The sequence below is a fragment of the Pan troglodytes genome, chromosome 11, assembly GCF_028858775.2.
Source record: "Pan troglodytes isolate AG18354 chromosome 11, NHGRI_mPanTro3-v2.0_pri, whole genome shotgun sequence".
NCBI lineage: Eukaryota > Metazoa > Chordata > Mammalia > Primates > Hominidae > Pan > Pan troglodytes.
The window spans coordinates 81,645,649-81,654,108 of record NC_072409.2 but is presented as its reverse complement, the minus strand read 5'-3'; positions in this window follow the sequence as shown (position 1 = coordinate 81,654,108).

Genomic DNA, 8,460 nt, shown 5'->3' with positions numbered 1-8,460 from the left:
CTACTAAAAACACAAACATTAGCTGGGCGTGGTGGTGCACACCTGTAATCCCAGCTTCTTGGGAGGCTGAGGCAGCAGAATTGCTTGAACCTGGCAGGTGGAGGTTGTGGTGAGCTGAGATGGTGCCATTGCACTCCAGCCTAGGCAAGAGTGAGACTGTCTCAAAAATAAATAAATAGGCTGGGCGCAGTGGCTCACGCCTGTAATCCCAGCACTTTGGGAGGCCAAGGCAGGTGGATCACCTGAAGTCAGGAGCTCAAGACCAGCCTGGCCAACATGGTGAAACCCCGTCTCTATTAAAAATGCAAAAATTAGCAAAAATGCAAAAATGGTGGCTCATGCCTGTAGTCCCAACTACTCAGGAGGCTGAGGCAGGAGAATCACTTGAACCCGGGAGGCAGAGGTTTCAGTGAGCTGAGATCACACCACTGCACTCCAGCCTGGGCAACAGAGCAAGACTCCACTTCAAATAAATAAATAAATAGAGACAGAAAGAATTTTAGACTCCCCAAGTCACAACAGAGAGAGGAGGGACAGGCAACCCTGGACCCCCAGGTCAGTGACACGTGTACTCTGTCCTCTCAGACCAGGCCTGCCTCCCAGAGTGATAAGCCTTGTTAACATGACTAAGGTCACTGGGAATGAGGCAAGCCCAGACCCAAAGGAATCTGCTGGGCCACCCAGCAGTCACATCATTACACCTGTGCATTCCTCACCTGCAGCTGCCTTCCCCACCCTCAGCAAAACCTCATCATTAATGTTTCTCTCTTCCTATCTACTTTTTTTTTTTTTTTTTTGAGACAGAGTTTCGCTCTTGTTGCCCAGGCTGGAGTGCAATGGCACCATCTCGGCTCACCGCAACCTCTGCCTCCCAGGTTCAAGTGATTCTCCTGCCTCAACCTCCCGAGTAGCTGGGATTATAGGCATGTGCCCCAACATGCCCAGCTAGTTTTGTATTTTTACTAGGAACAGGATTTCTCCATGTTGGTCAGGCTAGTCTCAAACTCCCGACCTCAGGTGATCTGCCTGCCTCGGCCTCCCAAAGTGCTGGGATTACAGGCATGAGCCACCACGCCCAGCCTTCCTATCTACTCTTTTTGTCCACAACTCCACTGTAAGATTCAGAGGTGGAAGAGTTGGGTCTCAGCCCTGTTTTCCTTTGCTACTAGGGCTCAAGGAATGCAGGAGCAGGTGTTAGATCCCACAGCCCTTCCAGGAGCTGTTAGCAGCTGGATTCATGTGGATTTTATTAGAAAGTTGTTGCCCAATGAAGTGCAGAAGATTGGAAGTGAAGGGGCATTGGCAGAGGTCAGCCTGGATTACCAGGGTCAAGAACAGCCACCCCCAAAGGAAGAAAAGACAACTCGCCCAGGTCTTAAGCAGACTTCCAGATGTTTTTAGTTCCCAGTTCTCCATGCAGACAGGGCAAAAGTACTAGTGAACAGGATCTTGGAGCACAGCCAGGGGCCTGAATGGTTTTGTTCCTCACCCCTCTGAGCAGCATTCTCTGAAGGAGGCCTGCTGCATGAAGTTTTTGGAGCTTAATGTTCTTTTTCCAGGCCAGCAGGGACCATATCGCACTGATTTAATAAATGCCTGCTGGGCAGTAGTGCCAAACCACAGATGAGCTGCCTCCTAACAAGGGCTGGCCAGCTCCGCACTCTCAGAATGGGAGGCTGTGGAATCTCAAGTCTAAGACCTCATACATCAAAGTTGGAAGGGACCTGAAAAATGACCTGATTTGGCTGCTCATTTTTATTGCTGGGGAAATTGAGACTTAACAAGATAGATGGCCCTGGCAGTATCTATAGATGGGGTGCTTTGAAGAGGGGGTGCCAGAGGGAAGATTGCTTTAGAATATATATATATACACACACACACACATATATGTATAGAGCTTTGGAGTCATTCCTCTGGGCCTTACAGAGTGTTCCATTAAAATGTAGGTACTTTGGTGAAGAGGTCCCCCATAAGTTGTATTCTTTTTTTTTTTTTTTTTTTTTTTTTGAGAAGGAGTCTCACTCTGTCGCCCAGGCTGGAGTGCAGTGGCACGATCTCGGCTCACTGCAATCTCCACCTCCCAGGTTCACGCCATTCTCCTGCCTCAGCCTCCCGAGTAGCTGGGACTACAGGCGCCCGCCACTATGCCCAGCTAATTTTTTTTTTTGTATTTTTAGTAGAGATGGGGTTTCACCGTGTTAGCCAGGATGGTCTCAATCTCCTGACCTCGTGATCCACCCACCTCGGCCTCCCAAAGTGCTGGGATTGCAGGTGTGAGCCACCGCGCCCGGCTGTTAAGTTGTATTCTTTGCAGGAATAACTGACAGTAGGGTGGGACTAAAGCATGTTATGGGAGGTGGATGAGGGTGGGAGAGAGAGGAGCTGAGATTAGGATGTGGCAGGTGAGTAGGCTTTGACAACATCACCACTTTGCTTTTGGCCAGTGGGGCTTGTGCAACCTGAACTCAGACCCCAGAGCATTACAAAATCCAGCTCCCGTGCCCCACCACACCCCTCTCAACTGGCAGAGCAGCACTCTGCCAATGCTGCACTTTGGGTTAGGCCAGGCCTCAGGGAGACCTCAGTAGAGTTGTACCAGTTCAGGAGATGCTTCCATGTTGAAGTTTTCCTCCAGAGAATGGGGCTGGTCAGAACTAATCTAAAATTGGAGGAGAGCCCTGCCCCAGCCCCTCTGAGGGAGAGCTCTCCCCTGGGACCTCAGCCAGTTTACCAGCTCTTTGGCTGTCAGAGTCCCAGAGTTCTAGAGTCCAGTCTTTCCCAAGTTCTTTCGTTGTTGGTTTTTGTTTTTTTTTTTTTTCCGAGAGATGGAGTTTCACTCTGTTGCCCAAGCTGGAGTGCAATGGCGCGGTCTCAGCTCACTGCAATCTCCACCTCCCGGGTTCAATCAGTTCTCCTGCCTCAGCCCCCACCGAGTAGCTGGGATTACAGGCACCCACCACCGTGCCCAGCTAATTTTTGTATTTTTTAGTAGAGGCGGGGTTTCACCATGTTGGCCAGGCTGGTTTTGAACCCCTGACCTCAGGTGATCCGCCCGTCTTGGCCTCCCAAAGTGCTGGCCCAGGTTCTTTTTTTTGGTGGGAGGACAGAGTCTCTCTCTGTTCCCCAGGCTGGAGTGCAGTAGTGCAATCTCGGCTCACTGCAAGCTCCGCCTCCCGTGGCCCAGGTTCTTTATGTAGAGTTTCAGTGGATTAAGTGAGCAGGGCAAGCAAAGAGATTGCTGATGTGGTCGTCTTTACACTCCACAGGAGTTTCCCTGGGGAATAAGCTTAGGGAATGGGGAGCTAGAAGAGCATCTTGCTCCATCATGGGGTTGGCTCCAGAGTGTAGCCTGTTGCTTCTTTTTACAGGGATCAGAAGAAAGATGACCAAGGTTGGGCATGTGGCATTGGCTCACACCTGTAATCCCAGCACTTTGGGAGGCAGAGGCAGGAGGATCACTTGAGCCCAGGAGTTAGAGACCAGCCTGGGCAATGTAGTGAGACTCCATCTCTAACAACAACAACAAAAAATGAGCCAGGCATGGTGGTGTGTACCTGTAGACCCAGCTACTCAGGAGACTGAGGAGGGGAGAATTGCTTAAGCCCAGGAGGGTGAGGCTGCAGTGAACCAAGATTGTGCCACTGCACTCCAGCCTGGGTGCTAGAGTGAGACCCTTATCTCAAAATTAATTAATTTTTTTTTTTTTTTGAGACAGAGTCTTGCTCTGTCACCTAGGCTGGAGCGGAGTGGCGCAACCTCAACTCACTGCAGCCTCTGCCTCCCGGGTTCAAGTGATTCTTCTGCCTCAGCCTCCTGAGTAGCTGGGTCTACAGGTACACACCACCACACCCAGCTAATTTTTTTTTGTATTTTTAGTAGAGACAGGGTTTCACCATGTTAACCAGGATGGCCTCGATCACCTGACCTCGTGATGTGATCTGCCTGCCTCGGCCTCCCAAAATGCTGGGATTATAGGCGTGAGCCACCGAGCCCAACCAATTAATGTTTAAAAAAAAGGAAGAAGAAGAAAAATGACCAGTTCTTCCCAAGTTCTCCATAGAGGGTGACTTAGGGAAGGAGCCTAGGCAGAACCACAGTTTGGAGAGGAGAAGCCTCTGGCTTGAGATACCTTTGTTTAAACATTTATGTCATCACTTTTGTGGCTCCTAAAGTCCTGCCTCCTTCAAATAGCTTTCCCAGGATACTCAGAAATTTCTGGTTTCCGTTTCCCTAATGGCTACTTCCTCTCTCTCAAAACTCATCTGGCACCTTAGGAAGTTGCTTCATTAAAAAAAAAAAAAAATCTGTATCCAGTATGACCATTGCTCCTTTAGCTCAGGGGTCCCCTCCCACCCACCCTCTCAAGATGACCAGTGTTGGCTGGGCACAGTGGCTTACGCCTGTAATCCCAGCACTTTGGGAGGCCGAGGTGGGTGGATCACCAGAGGTCAGGAGTTCGAGACCAGCCTGGCCAACATGGTGAAACCCCGTCTCTACTAAAAAATACAAAATATTAGCTGGGAGTGGTGGTGGGCACCTCTAATCCCAGCTACTCAGGCAGCTAAGGCAGGAGAATCGCTTGAACCCAGGAGATGGAGGTTGCAGTGAGCCGAGATTGTGCCACTACACTCCAGCCTGGGCAACAGAGCGAGACTTTGCCTCAAAAAACAACAACAACAACAACAACAAAACAAAAAAAAGAATTACCAGTGTCGTTGGCCCTCCAACCCTAGGCCTTTTCCTCCCTGCCTATCTCACGTGCACTGTGTCTCAGACACTCTCAAAGATCATCATTCTCAGACACACATGCTGAGGCAAAAGGCACAGGGCTGAGAGAAGCCATATGGAGTGATGGTCTGGTGTTTATCTCTGGCTCTGTCACTACCTGGATACATGATCTTGGACAAGCTCTGAACCTCTCTGGACATTATTTTCCTCATTACAACAAGGGAGTTGGACAAGATGATCTCAGTGGTTTCTTCCAGATCTGACAACCTGTAGGATTGGGTTTGAATTTTGACTCCTCAGATTACTGTGTAAAGATCAAAGCTCCGAAAGACGCTTCCTCTGTTTGATTATTCTGTTTTTCTAAGACACTCTAGTTTTCTAATTTGAAGTTCAAAGTGCTAAGTGTAAAGTTATTCAGTAAGTATTGCTTAGACTAGTATATAATTTAAAATACCTGAATACCCATTACCAGGGATTAATAAACTTTGACACATGCATGATATGAAATATTATGCAGCCATAAGAAAAAAATAGGATGGTCCTTACATAGAACCTTTGTACCTATTTAAATTTAGGCCAGGCGCGGTGGCTCATGCCTATAATCCCAGCACTTTGGGAGGCCAAGGCGGGTGGATCACGAGGTCAGGAGTTCAAGACCAGCCTGGCCAAAATGGTGAAACCCTCTCTCTACTAAAAATACAAAAATTAGCTGAGCATGGTGGCACATGCCTGTAGTCCTAGCTATTTGGGAGGCTGAGGCAGAGAATTGCTTGTACCCAGGAGGTGAAGGTTGCAGTGAGCCAAGATCATGCCATTGCACTCCAGCCTGGGCAACAGAGCTAGACTCCATTTCAAAAAAATAAATAAGAACAAAAGCAAAATGCCATATGCGGGGCTATCTGGCCACCAGTGGAATCAGGGGTCTGACGCAGTGTGGTGGCCAGCTGGGACAGGATAGGGGATGGAGCAGTCAGCCATGTTGCTCTTTGCAGCACTTTGGCTTTCTTTCTCTTTTTCTTTCTTTCATTTCCCACACTACACCGATGAGTTTTGCTTTCTTGAGTGGATGTTGAGGGTGACAATGACGACTCCCAGGACAAATGCCAGGCCAAAGGGCTGAAGCCAACATGGCTGTCTGAAATTGGTTCGGTAAAGGAAGAGAATAATGTTGTGCTTCCTTCTTGACCTAATCGCCACTTCTAGTGGAGCTATAATAGTACACCTGTTGGAAGGTGAGAATAGCATAAACTCTCTCTTCCAAACTATCTCCTTTACATTTCTTCCATCACTCCTACCCAAGATCATGCATAGTGTTTATTCCCAAGGACATATGGGCACTTATCTTTCTGTAGTCAGTTGAATGTCTTTTCCAATGGTCTAGCTTCTCTGGCAGGAGTCAGAGAATTACAATGTGAAGAACAATTGTGCAACTCTGTTTAAAAGTTAGGTATGAGAATTGGGGTCATTTTAATATGGACTGGATATTAGATCATATTAGGGAATTATTAATTTTCTTAGATATGAAAAACAGTTGTGTAGGAAAATGGCCTTAGGAAATGCATGCTGAAGAATTTAGGATGTAGTGTCACAATGTCAGTAAGTAATGCAACTTTGAAATGGTTGAGGCCGGGTGTCTCATGCCTGTAATCCCCCACTTGAGGAGGCTGAGGTAGGAGGATCACTTGAGCCCGGGAACTTTAGACCAGCCTGAGCAACATAGTGAGACCCTGTCTCTCCAAAAAAAAAAAAAAAAAAGTTAAAAAAAAAATTAGGCAGGCATAGTGGCACATGCCTGCAGTCCCAGCTTCTCAGAAAGCTGAGGTGGGAGGATTGCTTGAGGTTGAGATTGCAGTAAGCCATGACTATGCCACTGAACTCTACCCTGGGAGCGAGACCCTACCTTAAAAAAAAAAAAAAAGTGGTTCAGAAAAAAAATTCACACATACATAAATAAGGCAAATATAGCAAAACTTTAACAACTGTTGACTCAAGATGGTGATATATGGGTGCTCATTATTTTAGACTTTTAATTTTTCTGTATATATGAAGTTTTTCATGAGAAAATTTGGGAAGCAATGAGTGTGAGTGTGGTCTCAACTAGGCAATAAAACTATGCATTTAAAAAAAGGCAGGAAGAGGCCAGGGACAGTGGCTCACACCTGTAATCCCAGTACTTTGGGAGGCTGAGGCAGTATGATTGTTTAAGCCCAGGAGTTCGAGAACAGCTTGGGAAACATGATGAGAACTCGTCTCTACAAAAAAATTTAAAAAAATTAGCTGGGCATCGTGATGCATGCCTGTGGGTCCCAGCTTCTCAGGAGGCTGAAGCAGGAGGATTGCTTGAGCCTGGGAAGTTGAGGCTGCAGTGAGCCAAGATTGTACTACTGCACTCCAGCCTGGGCGACAGAGTAAGACCCTGTCTCAAAAAAAAAAAAAAAAAAGGCAAGAAGACAGCTGGGCACTGTGGTATACCTGGGATGCTAAGGTGGGATGACTGATTGAGCCCAGGAGTTCCAGACCAGCCTGGCAACATAGCAAGACCCCATCTCTATAAAAAGGCAAGAAAGGAATTGTTAAGACTGGTTGTTTTTGGATGTGGAGACAGGGGTGATACTGTCATCTTCTTTCTACTTTTATGAATTTTTCAAATTTTCTATAATGACAATGTGTTGCCTTTGTAGAAATGATGACTTTTAAAACATTTTATTTCTATTTAGATGTTGTTAAAAGTTAAGGTTTGAAAAAAGGGGCTGGGCATGGTGGCTCACGCCTGTAATCCCAGCACTTTGGGAGGCCGAGGAGTGTGGATCACCTGAGGTCAGAAGTTCGAGACCAGCCTGGCCAACATGGTGAAACCCTGTCTCTACTGAAAATATAAAAATTAGCCGGGTGTGGTGGTGGGCACCTGTAATCCCAGCTACTCAGGAGGCTGAGGCAGGAGAATTGCTTGAACCCAGGAGGTGGATGTTGCAGTGAGCCGAGATTGCGCCACTGCACTCCAATCTGGGTGATAAGAGCGAAACTCTGTCTCAAAAAAAAAAAGAAAAAGAAAAAGAAAAAGAAAAAGAGACTTTGGTCCCTCTATGGAAAAAAATAAAACAAACACTGATTTGACATGGGCAGAAAATGTTTAAAGGCTAGCCAAGTGCTTTGTGAGCCAATGTAATTTTTAACAGAGCTTATGCTTCATAAGACTGGGAGATAGGAAAGGCAGTGGGGGGGGGCGGGGTGGGGGCTGGCAAAGAGAAAGTAAAATCTGTCCCCAGTTTGAAGAGGACATTCAGGTCACAGTTATTCCTTACAGCTAGAACCAGAATTCTCTGTTTCTATGTTCATTCTGGCAGGCTTTAAAAAAATGAAATATATTGGCCGGGCGCAGTGGCTCATGCCTGAAATCTGAGCACTTTGGGAGGCCGAGGCAGATGGATCACGAGGACAGGAGTTCGAGATCAGCCTGACCAACAGGTGAAACTCTGTCTCTATTAAAAATACAAAAATTAGCTGAGCATGGTGGCGTGAACCTGTAATCCCAGCTACTTGGGAGGCTGAGGCAGCAGAATTGCTTGAACCTGGGAGGCAGAGGTTGCAGCGAGCTGAGATTGCACCACTGCACTCCAGCCTGGCGACAAAGCAAGACTCCATCTAAAAAAAAAAAAAAAAGAAAGAAAGAAAGAAATAGAATTCATGTATCATGGCCAGGCATGGTGGCTCACACCTGTAATCCCAGCACTT